This window comes from Orcinus orca, chromosome 5 (genome assembly GCF_937001465.1).
Source record: "Orcinus orca chromosome 5, mOrcOrc1.1, whole genome shotgun sequence".
Classification (NCBI taxonomy): Eukaryota; Metazoa; Chordata; class Mammalia; order Artiodactyla; family Delphinidae; genus Orcinus; species Orcinus orca.
Genome location: NC_064563.1, coordinates 5,223,166 through 5,240,296, shown reverse-complemented (window position 1 = coordinate 5,240,296; position 17,131 = coordinate 5,223,166). Strand labels below are relative to the sequence as shown.

Here is a 17,131-nt window from a genome sequence, read left to right as displayed (position 1 = left end):
AAGAAAGGTTGAATTTGTCCCACCTTTGAACACATTACCCGCCCTTACCTACAATACTGATAAGAATTAAGCGCACACACCCATACCCTGACGAAACAGCGGTGTTCAAGAGGCGAAGCGTGTCTTTTTACAAAAATGAGAAACTGAATCCCCCGTTAATACTATAGTTTCACTAAAATCCAGTACTCAACAGATAGATTTTGGTAGACTGCTTTTCTTTGGAGAGAAAAGAACGCTATGAAACCCAAAAGTCTTAAATTTAAGCGTTTGCCTGGCTCATAGGCCCTCACCGCCCACTTCTGTCTGATACCCACCAATAGCGAAAAGACCAGAGCCAAGACATGAAGACAGAGGAGGTAAACATTGCAAGATCTGGTGCAACTCCGCCCTGAATTGTTGTCCAATTACCCATCTCCTTGCCGTGGAAGTTGCCTGGGAGGTCCCAGCATCGATTCCTGATTCCTGTCCTATCATTTCCATTCTTACACCAGATTTCTCTTATTTGGACCCCATCCCACTTCCCTCAAGTCATTTAAAATGGGGAAACTTTCGGGCTTCCCTGGTGCCGCAGTGGTTGAGGGTCCGCCTGCCCATGCAGGGGATGCGGGTTCGTGCCCCGGTCCAGGAAGATCCCACATGCCGCGGAGCGGCTGGGCCCGTGAGCCATGGCCGCTGAGCCTGCGCGTCCGGAGCCTGTGCTCCGCAACGGGAGAGGCCACAACAGTGAGAGGCCCGCGTACCACAAAAAAATAATTAATAAATAAATAAAATAAAATGGGGAAACTTTCTTAAGATCCAACTCTCAGTAGCCCACCCAGCTAATAAACAACTCTGTCGGCGGAAACCCAAGATAATCCAAATAACTAATTCTGGCCATTAATTTTAGCCTCTCCTACACGGGGAGATTCAAGAGCTGCTGAAACACCAAGAAATAAATGATTGAATTGAGTTTCACTCCCCACAGCCTACTGTCTGGTGAAGGCGCTTAAGAGCAGTGATGTGCCCCAAGGGAAGCAGGAAGCTAGGGGAGGGGAGTGGACACAGGTGGTCCAAGGGCTGGTGGCCAAGCACTAGGTGACTCAGAGTGGCCTGGACTTTCAGCCAAATCTGGTGTGGGTTTTACTTCTCCAGGTTTCATTAGTCATTAGAAATGACAATGAGTTAGACTCTTCCAGAAAATATTTCCCTGCTTTCCTCCCTCCTCCCCTCCTCTTTTCCTTCCTTCTTTCCTTCCCTCCTTCCTTCCTTTCTTTCCTCCCTCCGTCCCTCCCTCCCCAGCAGCAGGGTTGAGCTTTGCTAGAACACCTGTCACCCCTGGATTTTACACGGGAATGCCAGGGGCCTGAAAGTGGATGCGGAATGGCCAGTGTTTCCGCCAAGCTGCTATCAAGCAATAGAACTCTGGGCTCTAAATTCCAGGAGGAAAAGACAACTCAAAGGGGTCATTATAGGGGGAACTATTATTAATAAACCTTTTTTTTTTTTAAACACCTAGAATGTTTGCATTGTCTCCATTTAAAAGCTTGACCTCGTCTCTTTCAATATGGTCCCTGAAGAATGAGCAAAGTGAAACTGCTTTTTTAATACGCATTTTCTTCAAACGAAGCTCAGGACACGTGAGCTAGAACTTTAAATGTAGATTTCTTCACGGGACATAAGGTGAAGGGTCTTAAACCTAAGTGAGTTAGAAAGTGCGGAACTAATAATGTATATAAGAAGCGTTTGGCGATTCTGTTCCAGATATAGCAAGTGGGATAATAAGAGATTTGCCTTGCTATTGAAAAGTAGAAGAATCTGTGTTTTGCTCTAGAACACCCTTATTCTGGATTTCCAGGTATCTATTTTGATTTCCACCCTAGCATTTTATTATCAGCATCTGTAATTTTGAAAATGTGTTAAAGTGATTTTTTGCTTAAATCAAATAAAAACATTACTTCACCAGACCGTTGATAGAAGAAAAAAATAAGCAATCCTGTCCAGTTTTACAAGCTGAAGCTATGTTAAAGTGACTGATTCATCCTCTGCAGGCCCTTTTCCTGGCCTCTTGTAACCCGAATAACATTTAAACCATTAGCTATAAAATACTTGCCTTCTGAAAGCAAAAGGAAATGTGGGTGGTATTTGCCTGTCTTTTTCAAGTCAATACCAAATAATAGAATTGTATCAAGTTTCCAGGAAACACAGAACTAGAAACACAGCATCTGGCAAAACCAGGAATCAGGTCCCCTCATCTCCCATATCCAGCCCATTTCATTTGGTTCTCTGCTTCTCCTCCCAGCCCTTATTTGTTATGAAATGCTAAATCTGATAAACACAAAAAATATTGCAAGCTGGGTAAGCGTATAAAACTTAGTTAAGGAAGAGAGGAAAGAAAATACTGTCATTTGCAGCAACATGGATGGACCTAGAGATTATCATACTAAGTGAAGTAAGTCAGATGGAGAAAGACAAATATCATATGATATCACTTATATGTGAAGCCTAAAGAATGATACATATGTACTTATTTACAAAACAGAAACAGACTCACAAACATAGAAGACAAATTTACGGTTACCGAAGGAGAAGGGGTAGGGGAGGGATAAATTAGGAGTTTGGGATTAACATACACACACTACTATATGTAAAATAGATAAACAACAGGACCTACTGTATAGCCCAGGGAATTATACTCAATATTTTGTAATAACCTATATGGGAAATGAATCTGAAAAAGAATATATATATATATAATTATTTATATATCTATATATTCAGTTATACGTATACACACACACGTATATAAGTTAATTGCTTTGCTGTATACCTGAAACTAACACAGCATTGTAAATCAACTATGCTTCAGTAAAAAAATAATTAAATTTTTAAAAAGGAAGAAGAGAAGAAAAAGAAAGGAAGAAAGAACCTAGACAACAGAACAGAAAAGACTCAGCATCAGAGTCAAGGAACCTGCTTGAGAATCCTAGCTCCACCTCTCAGTTTTGTGGCCTTGGACAGGCCCTTAACCTCTCTGAGCTCTAGTTTCGTCATGTGGAAAATGGAGTAGTATTATTTACCCTACTGGGTTCATTGTGAGAATTAAAAGAGACAACATATATAGAACAGATGATTAGCGCTCAGTCAGTGGTTTTCCCTGATTAGCCCATAGAAGTCATGGTTTAATAGCTGAATATGTTGTCACTTTGCATGGGTAATTTTTGCTTTCATGTTTTTATAAGACTCTCTGATGCATTAACTCAAAAGAGGAAGCCCTGTGGGAATTTCCCAAGTTGTAGCAGATCAGTTGGGAAAGACGTGCCTGAGACATTGGGACTTCAGGGAGTTTATCCAATTATGCCACCAAGATTTTTTTTCTGGCCTTTTAAAGAAGACCCACCCTGAATCCAGGGTTATCTGTGTCACCGCAAAACTCCTGGCTTCTCGGTTTCTGTGGGTGATATCATTTGTGCTGTCATTCGGACAGGTGGTGGCCTGGGGCGTGGCATTTAGGCAGGAGGTACATGTGGGGTAAAAGCCACGCTTTTCTCCTAAGATCCCCCAGGGGGTCAGAGTTAGGGTGACTAAGTGTCCAACTTGTCAGGGACCATGCCAGGTTATCCCTGTTGTCCACAAGTCTTTTTTTTTTTTTTTTTTGGCAGCGTGGTATAGCATGTGGGATCTTAGTTCCCCAACCAGGGATTGAACCCGTGTCCCCTGCAGCGGAAGCCCAGAGTTTTAACCGCTGGACTGCCAGGGAAGTCCCCAGAGTCATTATTAATAGAAGCTCCCTTTTCACTTTTAAAATTATCCCAGTTTGGATGATAAATTGTGTAGTGACCTTAATCAGAGTTCTGCTTATATGAATAAGGACAATAAGTAAGAAAAGGGAAAATGATGAAGTGCACTAATTCATAGACTCAAAGATGCTTAGCTCGCATCCACTTTAAGATACACCATTATGTCATGTACCATTAGTAAAGAAAAAACCCACTGTATTCGTCTGCGGGGGCTGCCATAACTAAGAACTACAGGCCGGGTGGTTTAAACAACAGACATTTTACTGTGTCACAGTCTTGAGGCTGGAAGCTCAAGATCAAGGTGTCAGTTGGGTTGGTTACTTCTGGTCTCCTTGGTTGTAGACGGCTGTCTTCTCCCTGCGTCTTCACAAGCTCTGGCCTTCCTGTGTGACCATGTCCTAACATCCTCTTGTATTAAGGGCACCAATCATATTGGAGTAGGACCCACCCACCCTGAAGGCTTTATTTTAACTTCGTTACTTCTTTAAAGACCCTATCTACAAATCCAGACACATTTTTTTTTAATTGAAGTGTAGTTGATTTACCATGTTGTGTTAACTTCTACTATACGGCAAAGTGATTCAGTTAGACATATATATATATATATATTCTTTTCATATTCTTTTCCATTATGGTTTATCCCAGGATACGGAATATAGCTCCCTGTGCTCTACAGTAGGACCTTGTTGTTTATCCATTCTATATATAATAGTTTGCATCTGCTCATCCCAAACTCCCAGTCCATCCCTCCCCCAACCCCCTCCCCCGGCAATACAAATACAGGCACATTCTGAGGTGCTGGGGGCTAGGGCTTCAACATAATAATCGCGTGGGACATAATTTAGCCCATGATATGCATCAATTAAACTCTGGCATGCCACGGGTTATTCGATGTATCCTGACGTCTGAGATGTCAACATGTAAGCAGCGGTGCACGTCAGAACTGCACGGTTTGTGACGGAGAGACAAGCTTCAGTCTATCTGCTTTGGTGATGATGAGCACGGACATGTACAAACCTCTTCCTTTGAAACTGTCACTTTCCGCCCTTCACGGTCCTGAGGGACCTAGGAGAGGAAGGGAGAACGAAGCCGCCTGATTGTGATCTTGATTGCTTCCCCTCCCTGGTGCCTCACTTCCTGCCAATTCCTCTTGTGTAACAGCGCCCATGATGGCCCCTTCCTTTCTCCCTACCCACACCCGCATCAGCCCTTCTCTTGTACCTGGCCCGTTTCCACAGCTTGTGAACCGGTCTTCCCACTCCCATCCCCTTCCTGCCTCCTAATCCGCCCTGACACAGGCACTGATCTGCAGAACGGCTCTCAGAACTGCAGCCCTAGATAACTAACAAGGACCTGCTGTAGAGCACAGGGAACTCTGCTCAATATCCTGTAATGACCTGTATGGGAAAAGAATCTAAAAAACAGTGGGTACATGTATGTGTATAATTGATTCACTTTGCTGTACACCTGAAACTAACACAACATTGTGAATCAACTACACTCCAATATAAAATTTTTTAAAAAATTTTTAATGAAATAAATAAATAAAAATATATTCTGGATATCAAAAACAAAATAAAACACAAACGTGTCTTAGCCTAACACTTAGGTCAACCTGGCTGTACCAGCTCCTGCCCCGTCCAGCTGCATCGGAGACCCTCCACCAGCAGCCCCACCTTGGGGCATTTGCATGCTCACGCCCTGGCCTGGAGGGCTCCTGCTCTGGGTCTGTCTGAATGGACTAAGTAATTATTATACATAGTTATTTATGTCTGACTCTCCAACTAATAGCCAACCAAACTCTCAAGCCTGGAACGTGCTCCATTAACCATGCTGGCTGAGAAAGGATTCGTTTCTCCTCGTCTCCCGCAAAAAGAATGACAAGCATTTCCCCACCTCTTTCTGTGTCCCTCCCCCAAGAGAAGGTAACAGGGCTTTGTGCCTGGAAGTCTGACTTCCCTGGGCCCTGGGGAGACTTAACAGCCTTTTTGTGTGTTTTCTGTGGGAAAAGGGAAGCTGCCTGGTGAGGTGGCCTCCCCCTTTGTTTTCTGAGGTGTAGGCCACAAGTTAAAACTGGAGGCCTGGGAAGTCCTTTATTTGGCCTCGAAGCATTTGATATGAATTTTAAATATTCATTGCAACGTTCAAAAAGTGGGAGATTTCCTATGAAAATCTAAATTTCTTGGCTCTCTTGGAAAACTCAAAGATGGAGCATCTCTGGGCCCCTACATTCACGTGGCAAAAACTGGCAAGATCACGCTGATCCCCTTTAGACAGGTCATGTACTTTCCACTTCACCACAATCGCCACCACTCCCTAAGGTCTTATTCTGTAAGAAGATAGGTTAGGGGGTCCCCAGAGAAAGAGAACCAGGCACCGGCTTCCTTGACATAAAAGAAGCCATTTCAGTCTAAGCCACTTTGTGATCTAAACCTGGCCATGCTGCTTGCCCTTGAGCAGGTCTCAGTAATTAATGATCTTAAGGGAACAAAGGAATGCAGAAAAGGCAGTCAGACAATAGTGCATAAAAACAGACTCTTAGTTCCTCCTCAAGGGATATACATAATAATATATCTTTGAGTCCTGCAGGAACTAAGGGTGGAGGATGGAGTGATAATGTTGACCCTCTTGACTTCAATCAACTAAAGCTTGGACTCTGTTGACCAATTCTATGCTGAATTCTCCTCTGCTCAAGGCCCTTCATGAATAGGCGTGTACCCTGAGCTTAAAACTCCCCCAATTTTGTTGTTCCTTGAGACACTGCTTTGGGAAAGATCCCCAGTGTTCTCCTTACTTGCTGCAAGTAATAATAACTCCTTCCTTCTCCCAATCCTCAGCTTGGTTGTATCTTTTGGCTCAACACCCACCAAGAGACAAATCCAGTTTGGGAGCAACAATACCACCTGCATCTTTCATTCAGGTACCTGCCAGCTCTTGTGAGAGTCTGAGTTTTCAACCCCGGCTTAGGCCCACCAAGGGGATTAATCGGAAGTATGTCAGGGAAAGGAGATGGTGGCTGTGAGCTTCAAGAGTGGAAGAGAGTATGGCGGCTCTATAGGCCTTAGAACTTGGGTCTATTCTAACATTCCTTCCTGAGGGGGCAGGATCAGGGACATAGATGGCCAGGTGGGTGCCTGTGAGGACTGGGCTGTAAATGATTTCACCTTGAGAGTGTCGGCAAAAATCCCCACAGCTGAGCTGGGCCTGGAGAGCCTGGAGAGATCTGCCTCAAGAGATACCCACCTTCAAATGAACATGGGCAAGAAGCAAACGCATCAGGAATCACATCAACCGAAGCCGGCATACTTCCGTTGCAGAAATAAATGGAGTGAGAGGATGGTCACATCCCCGATCTCAGGTGAGTCCCTGGGATGGCCATCAGGTGAGGGTCCTTGGCCTCTCCCAGGAAGGCACTCAAGAGTGAGCCAAAGTAGAGTGAAAGCAGATTTATTCAGGGAGAGACATACCCCTCAGACAAAGTGTGGGCCATCACAGAAGGCGAGAGACCCCAGGGTAGAGGGTGGTTAGTTTTTATGGACTGGTTAATTTCATAGGCTAATGAGAGGGAGGATTATTCCAACTATTTGGGGGAAGCGATGGGGATTTCCAGGAATTGGGTTACTGCCCACATTTTGTCCTTTCATGGTTGGTCTTGGAACTGTTATGGCACCTGTGAGTGTGTCATTCAGATGCTAATGTATTACAGTGAGCACGTACTGAGGCTCAACATCCACTGGAAGTTGAATCTTCCACCACCTTGGGCCGAGTTGGTTCTAACCAGTTTATGTCGTTTCCTCAAAGGCTATGTCATTCTTTTAAAGGTTGTGTCCTGCCCCCTTCCCTTCTCTCTCACCTCCACTTTCCTGCCTAGCGTAAGGCCCACAGTTCTTTTATAACTAAGTGGGAGTAGAGGCTGACACCCTGCATTACAACTCCAGTCATAATCTATAGAATACCTCCCCCTGTGGCTCTTCTGAGACAGGAGGCTGTTCTGGAAATGCAGAGGACTAGGTACCAGATGAAGGAACAAGATAAAACCCCAGAAAAACAACTAACTGGAGTGGAGATAGGCAACCTTCCAGAAAAAGAATTCAGAAGAATGATAGTGAAGATGATCCAGGACCTCGGAAAAAGAATGGAGGCAAAGATCGAGAAGATGCAAGAAATGTTTAACAAAGACCTAGAAGAATTAAAGATCAAACACCTAGAAGAATTAAAGAACAGACAAACAGAGATGAACAATACAATAACTGAAATGAAAAATACACTAGAAGGAATCAATAGCAGAATAACTGAGGCAGAAGAACGGATAAGTGACCTGGAAGACAGAATGGTGGAATTCACTGCTGTGGAACAGAATAAAGAAAAAAAGAAAGAAAGGAAGACAGACTAAGAGACCTCTGAGACAATATTAAATGCACCAACATTCGCAATATAGGGGTCCCAGAAGGAGAAGAGAGAGAGAAAGGACCTGAGAAAATATTTGAAGAGATTATAGTCAAAAACTTCCCTAACATGAGGACTTCCCTGAAGGCGCAGTGGTTGAGAGTCCGCCTGCTGATGCAGGGGACATGGGTTCGTGCCCCGGTCCAGGAAGATCCCACATGCCGCGGAGTGGCTGGGCCCGTGAGCCATGGCCGCTGAGCCTGCGCGTCCGGAGCCTGTGCTCCACAACGGGAGAGGCCACAACAGTGAGAGGCCCGTGTACTGCAAAAAAAAAAAAAACTTCCCTAACATGGGAAAGGAAATAGCCACCCAAGTCCAGGAGGCACAGAGAGTCCCAGGCAGCATAAACCCAAGGAGAAACATGCCAAGACATGTAGTAATCAAACTGAAAAAAATCAAAGACAAAGAAAAATTATTAAAAGCAACAAGGGAAAAATGACAAATAACATACACGGAACTCCCATAAGGTTAACAGCTGATTTCTCAGTAGAAACTCTACAAGTCAGAAGGGAGTGGCATGATATATTTAAAGTAATGAAAGGGAAGAAACTACAAACAAGATTACTCTACCTGACAAGGATCTCATTCAAATTCAACAGACAAATCAAAAGCTTTACAGACAAGCAAAAGCTAACAGTATTCAGCACCACCAAACCAGCTCTACAACAAATGCTAAAGGAACTTCTCTAAGTGGGAAATAAAAGAGAAGAAAAGGACCTACCAAAACAAACCCAAATTAATTAATAAAATGGTAATAGGAACATACATATCGATAATTACCTTAAATGTGAATGGATTAAATGCTCCAACCAAAAGACACAGGCTCGTTGAATGGACACAAAACAACACCCATCTATATGCTGTCTACAAGGGACCCACTTCAGACCTAGGGACACACACAGACTGAAAGTGAGGGGATGGAAAAATTCATTCCATGCAAATGGAAATCTAAAGAAAGCTGGAGTAGCAATACTCATATCAGATAAAATAGACTTTAAAATAAAGAATGTTACAAGAGACAAGGAAGGACACTACATAATCATCAAGGGATCAATCCAAGAAGAAGATGTAACAATTATAAATATATATGCACCCAACATAGGAGCACCTCAATACATAAGGCAAATGCTAACAGCTATAAAAGAGAAAATCAACAGTAACACAATAATAGTGGGGGACTTTAACACCTCACTTACACCAATGGACAGATCATCAAAACAGAAAATTAATAAGGAAATAAAAGCTTTAAATGACACAATAGACCAGATAGATTTAATTGATATTTATAGGACATTCCATCCAAAACAGCAGATTACACTCTCTTCTCAAGTGCACATGGAACATTCTCCAGGATGGATCACATCTTGGGTCACAAATCAAGCCTCGGTAAATTTAAGAAAACTGAAATCATATCGAATGTCTTTTCCGAACACAATGCTATGAGATTAGAAAACAATTACAAGGAAAAAAACGTAAAAAACACAAACATATGGAGGGTAAACGGTACATTACTAAATAACCAAGAGATCACTGAAGAAATCAAAGAGGAAATCAAAAAAAACCTAGAGACAAGTGACAATGAAAACACGACAACCCAAAACCTATGGGATGCAGCAAAAGCAGTTCTAAGAGGGAAGTTTATAGCAATACAAGCCTACCTCAAGAAACAAGAAATATCTCAAATAAATAATCTAACCTTACACCCAAAGGAACTAGAGAAAGAAGAACAAACAAAACCCGAAGTTAGTAGAAGGAAAGAAATCATAAAGATCAGAGCAGAAATAAATGATATAGAAACAAAGAAAACAAGAGCAAAGATCAATAAAACTAAAAGCTGGGCCTTTGAGAAGTTAAACAAGATTGATAAACCTTTAGCCAGACTCATCAAGAAAAAGAGAGAGAGGACTCAAATCAATAAAATTAGAAATGAAAAAGGAGAGACTTCCGGGAAGATGGCGGAAGAGTAAGACGCGGAGATCACCTTCCTCCCCACAGATACACCAGAAATACATCTACACGTGGAACAACTCCTACAGAACACCTACTGAACGCTGGCAGAAGACCTCAGACCTCCCAAAAGGCAAGAAACCCCCCACGTACCTGGTTAGGGCAAAAGAAAAAAATAAACAGAGACAAAAGGATAAGGACGGGTCCTGCACCAGCGGGAGGGAGCTGTGAAGGAGGAAAAGTGTCCACACACTAGGAAGCCCCTTCGCGGGCGGAGACTACGGGTGGCGGAGTGGGGGAGCTTCGGGGCCACGGAGGAGAGCACAGCCACAGGGGTGCGGAGGGCAAAGCGGGGAGATTCCCGCACAGAGGATCAGGGCCGACCGGCACTCACCAGCCGAGAGGCTTGTCTGCTCGCCCACCGGGGCGGGCGAGGCTGGGAGCTGAGGCTCGAGCTTCGGTCGCAGCGCCGGGAGAGGACTGGGGTTGGCGGCGTGAACACAGCCTGCAGGGGGATAGTGCGCCACGGCTAGCCGGGAGGGAGTCCGGGGAAAAGTCTGGACCTGCCGAAGAGGCAAGAGACTTTTTCTTCCCTCTTTATTTCCTGGTGCGCAAGGAGAGGGGATTAAGAGCGCTGCTTAAAGGAGCTCCAGAGACGGGCGCGAGCTGCGGCTAAAAGTGCGGACCCCAGAGACAGACATGAGACGCTAAGGCCGCTGCTGCCGCCACCAAGTGCCTGTATGGGAACACAGGTCACTATCCACACCCCTCTTCCGGGGAGCCTGTGCAGCCCGCCACTGCCAGGGTGCCGGGATCCAGGGACAACTCCCCCGGGAGAACGAACGGCGCGCCTCAGGCTGGCAACGACACGGCGGGCTCTGCCGCCGCAGGCCCACCCCGCACTCCGTGCCCCTCCCTACCCCCGGCCTGAGTGAGCCAGAGCCTCCGAATCAGCAGCTCGTTTAACCCCGTCCTGTCTGAGCAAAGAACAGACGCCCTCCGGCGACCTACACGCACAGGCGGGGCCAAATCCAAAGCTGAGCCCCTGGAGCTGTGAGAACAAAGAAGAGAAAGGGAAATCTCTCCCAGCAGCCTCAGAAGCAGCGGATTAAAGCTCCGCAATCAACTTGATGTACCCTGCATCTGTGGAATACATGAATAGACACCGAATCATCCCAAATTAAGGAGCCGTGTGGATGAAAGGCTCTTGGTGCTGCAGCCAGGAGTTAGTGCTGTGCCTCTGAGGTGGGAGAGCCGACTTCGGGACACTGGTCCACAAGAGGCCTCCCAGCTGCACATAATATCAAACGGCGAAAATCTCCCAGAGACCTCCATCTCAACGCCAGCACCCAGCTTCACTCAACGACCAGCAAGCTACAGTGCTGGACATCCTATGCCAAACAACTAGCAAAACAGGAACACAACCCCACCCATTAGCAGAGAGGCTGCCTAAAATCATAATAAGTGTACAGACACCCCAAAACACACCACCAGACGTGGACCTGCCCACCAGAAAGACAAGATCCAGCCTCATCCACCAGAACACAGGCACTAGTACCCTCCACCAGGAAGCCTACACAACCCACTGAACCAACCTTAGCCACTGGGGACAGACACAAAAAACAACAGGAACTACGAACCTTCAGCCTGCAAAAAGGAGACCCCAAACACAGTAAGATAAGCAAAATGAAAAGACAGAAAAACACACAGCAGAGGAAGGAGCAAGATAAAAACCCACCAGACCTAACAAATGAAGAGGAAATAGGCAGTCTACCTGGAAAAGAATGCAGAATAATGATAGTAAAGATGATCCAAAATCTTGGAAATAGAATAGACAAAATGCAAGAAACAGTTAACAAGGACCTAGAAGAACTAAAGATGAAACAAACAATGATGAACAACACAATAAATGAAATGAAAAATACTCTAGATGGGATCAATAGCAGAATAACTGAGGCAGAAGAACGGAAAAGTGACCTGGAAGATAAAATAGTGGAAATAACTAATGCAGAGCAGAATAAAGAAAAAAGAATGAAAAGAACTGAGGACAATCTCAGAGACCTCTGGGACAACATTAAACGCACCAACATTCGAATTATAGGGGTTCCAGAAGAAGAAGAGAAAAAGAAAGGGACTGAGAAAATATTTGAAGAGATTATAGTTGAAAACTTCCCTAATATGGGAAAGGAAATAGTTAATCAAGTCCAGGAAGCACAGAGAGTCCCATACAGGATAAATCCAAGGAGAAATACGCCAAGACACATATTAATCAAACTGTCAAAAATTAAATACAAAGAAAGCATATTAAAAGCAGCAAGGGAAAAACAACAAATAACACACAAGGGAATCCCCATAAGGTTAACAGCTGATCTTTCAGCAGAAACTCTGCAAGCCAGAAGGGAGTGGCAGGACATATTGAAAGTGTTGAAGGAGAAAAACCTGCAACCAAGATTACTCTACCCAGCAAGGATCTCATTCAGATTTGATGGAGAAATTAAAACCTTTACAGACAAGCAAAAGCTGAGAGAGTTCAGCACCACCAAACCAGCTCTACAACAACTGCTAAAGGAACTTCTCTAGGCAAGAAACAAAAAAGAAGGAAAAGACCTACAATAACGATCCCAAAACAATTAAGAAAATGGGAATGGGAACATATATATTGATAATTACCTTAAATGTAAATGGACTAAATGCTCCCACCAAAAGACACAGATTGGCTGAATGGATACAAAAACAAGACGCATATATTTGCTGTCTACAAGAGACCCACTTCAGACCTAGAGACACATACAGACTGAAAGTAACGGAATGGAAAAAGGTATTTCATGCAAATGGAAACCAAAAGAAAGCTGGAGTAGCAATTCTCATATCAGACAAAATAGACTTTAAAATAAAGACTATTAGAAGAGACAAAGAAGGACACTACATAATGATCAAGGAATCGATCCAAGAAGAAGATATAACAATTGTAAATATTTATGCACCCAACATAAGAGCACCTCAATACATAAGGCAAATACTAACAGCCATAAAAGGGGAAATTGACAGTAACACATTCATAGTAGGGGACTTTAACACTCCACTTTCACCAATGGACAGATCATCCAAAATGAAAATAAATAAGGAAACACAAGCTTTAAATGATACATTAAACAAGATGGACTTAATTGATATTTATAGGACATTCCATCCAAAAACAACAGAATACACATTTTTCTCAAGTGCTCATGGAACATTCTCCAGGATAGATCATATCTTGGGTCACAAATCAAGCCTTGGTAAATTTAAGAAAACTGAAATTGTATCAAGTATCTTTTCCGACCACAACGCTATGAGACTAGATATCAATTACAGGAAAAGATCTGTAAAAAATACAAACACATGGAGGCTAAACAATACACTACTTAATAACGAAGTGATCACTGAAGAAATCAAAGAGGAAATCAAAAAATACCTAGAAACAAATGACAATGGAGACACGACGACTCAAAATCTATGGGATGCAGCAAAAGCAGTTCTAAGAGGGAAGTTTATAGCAATACAATCCTACCTTAAGAAACAGGAAACATCTCGAATAAACAACCTAACCTTGCACCTAAAGCAATTAGAGAAAGAAGAACAAAAAAACCCCAAAGTTAGCAGAAGGAAAGAAATCATAAAAATCAGATCAGAAATAAATGAAAAAGAAATGAAGGAAACGATAGCAAAGATCAATAAAACTAAAAGCTGGTTCTTTGAAAGGATAAACAAAATTGATAAACCATTAGCCAGACTCATCAAGAAAAAAAGGGAGAAGACTGAAATCAATAGAATTAGAAATGAAAAAGGAGAGGTAACAACTGACACTGCAGAAAGACAAAAGATCATGAGAGATTACTACAAGCAACTCTATGCCAATAAAATGGACAATCTGGAAGAAATGGACAAATTCTTAGAAATGCACAACCTGCCAAGACTGAATCAGGAAGAAATAGAAAATATGAACAGACCAATCACAAGCACTGAAATTGAAACTGTGATTAAAAATCTTCCAACAAAGAAAAGCCCAGGACCAGATGGCTTCACAGGTGAATTCTATCAAACATTTAGAGAAGAGCTATCACCTATCCTTCTCAAACTCTTCCAAAATATAGCAGAGGGTGGAACACTCCCCAGCTCATTCTACGAGGCCACCATCACCCTGATACCAAAACCAGACAAGGATGTCACAAAGAAAGAAAACTACAGGCCAATATCACTGATGAACGTAGATGCAAAAATGCTCAACAAAATACTAACAAACAGAATCCAACAGCACATTAAACGGATCATACACCATGATCAAGTGGGGTTTATTCCAGGAATGCAAGGATTCTTCAATATACGCAAATCAATCAACATGATACACCATATTAACAAATTGAAGGGGAAAAACCATATGATCATCTCAATAGATGCAGAGAAAGCTTTTGACAAAATTCAACACCCATTTATGATAAAAACCCTGCAGAAAGTAGGCATAGAGGGAAATTTCCTCAATAATAAAGGCCATATATGACAAACCCACAGCCACCATCGTCCTCAATGGTGAAAAACTGAAAGCGTTTCCACTAAGATCAGGAACAAGACAAGGTTGCCCACTCTCACCACTCTTATTCAACATAGTTTTGGAAGTTTTAGCCACAGCAATCAGAGAAGAAAAGGAAATAAAAGGAATCCAAATTGGAAAAGAAGAAGTAAAGCTGTCACTCTTTGCATATGACATGATACTATACATAGAGAATCCTAAAGATGCTACCAGAAAACTACTAGAGCTAATCAATGAATTTGATAAAGTAGCAGGATACAAAATTAATGCACAGAAATCTCTTGCATTTCTATACACTAACAACAAAAGATCAGAAAGAGAAATTAAGAAAACAATCCCATTCACCATTGCAACAAAAAGAATAAAATACCTAGGAATAAGCCTACCTAAGGAGGTAAAAGACCTGTATGCAGAAAACTATAAGACACTGATGAAAGAAATCAAAGATGACACAAACAGATGGAGAGATATACCACGTTCTTGGATTGGAAGAATCAATATTGTGAAAATGACTATACCATCCAAAGCAATCTACAGATTCAATGCAATCCCTATCAAATTACCAATGGCATTTTTTACAGACTAGAACAAAAAGTGTTAAAATTTGTATGGAGACACAAAAGACTCCGAATAGCCAAAGCAGTCTTGAGGGAGAAAACGGGGGTAGAGGAATCATACTCCCTGACTTCAAACTATACTGCAAAGCTACAGACATCAGGACAATATGGTACTGACACAAAAACAGAAATATAGATCAATGGAACAGGATAGAAAGCCCAGAGATAAACCCATGCACCTATGGTCAACTAATCTATGACAAAGGAAGCAAGAATATACAATGGAGAAAAGACAATCTCTTCAATAAGTGGCGCTGGGAAAACTGGACAGCTACATGTAAAAGAATGAAATTAGAACACTCTCTAACACCATACACAAAAATAAACTCAAAATGGATTAAAGATCTAAATGTAAGACTGGACACTATAGGAAAACATAGGAAGAACACTCTTTGACTTAAATCACAACAAGATCTTTTTTGACCCACCTCCTAGAGTAATGGAAATAAAAACAAAGATAAACAAATGGGACCTAATGAAACTTTAAAGCTTTTGCACAACAAAGGAAACTATAAACAAGACAAAAAGACAACCCTCAGAATGGGAGAAAATATTTGCAAATGAGTCAACGGAAAAAGGATTAATCTCCAAAATATATAAACAGCTCATGAAGCTCAATATTAAAAAACCAAACAACCCAATCAAAAAATGGGCAGAAGACCTAAATAGACATTTATCCAAAGAAGACATGCAAATGGCCAAGAGGCACATGAAAAGCTGCTCAACTAATTATTAGAGAAATGTAAATCAAACCTACAATAAGGTATCACCTAACACTGGTTAGAATGGGCTTCATCAGAAAATCTGCAAACAACGAATGCTGGAGAAGGCATGGAGAAAAGGGAACCCTCTTGCACTGTTGGTGGGAATGTGAATTGATACAGCCACTGTTTAAAACAGTATGGAGGTTCCTTAAAACACTAAATATAGAATTACCATATGACCCAGCAATCCCACTCTTGGGCATATACCCTAAGAAAAACATAATTCAAAAAGACACATGCACCCCAATGTTCATTGCAGCACTATTTATAACAGCCAGGTCATGGAAGCAACCTAAATGCCTATCAACAGATGAATGGACAAAGAAGAAGTGGTACATATATACAATGGAATATTATTCAGCCTTAAAAAGGAATGAAATTGCGTCATTTGTAGAGACGTGGATGGATCTAGAGACTGTCATACAGAGTGAAGTAAGTCAGAAAGAGAAAGACAAATATCGTATATTAACGCATATATGTGGAACCTAGAAAAATGGTACAGATGAACCGGTTTGCAGGGCAGAAATAGAGACACAGGTGTAGAGAACAAACGTATGGACACCAAGGGGGGAAAGTTGGGGTGGGATGGTGGGATGAATTGGGAGATTGGGATTGACATATATACACTAATATGTATATAATAGAGAACTAATAAGAACCTGCTATGTAAATAAATGAATAATAAATAAATAAATAAATAAATAAAATTTAGGACGTAAAAAAAAAAGAAAGAAGGAAATTACCCAGCCCATGAAAAGTAACCACCCTGTACCCTGGGGCCTCTTGACTTCTGAGATGGCCCACACTCTGTCTATGGAGTGTGTTTCTCTCTAAATAAATCTACTTCTTACCTATCACTTTGTCTCTCACTTTTCTGCAATGAGACATCAAGAACCTGAGCTTCATTAGGTCCTGTGATGAGGTGTGTGATCTCAGTTGAAAGACCGTGGGTTTAAGTCCCAATCTGGGTTGCAAGGTTTCAGTTCTGTGCGCAACCTGAGTGCTATATACATG

The 17,131-nt window shown here is 42.3% G+C and overlaps 1 long non-coding RNA gene across 4 annotated transcripts in view; it reads right to left on the bottom strand.

Moving 5' to 3' along the window:
• The window catches only part of LOC117202178 (uncharacterized), a 53,389-nt gene that overhangs the window by 31,519 nt on the left and 4,739 nt on the right, over positions 1 to 17,131 (bottom strand). The window lies entirely within an intron of this gene.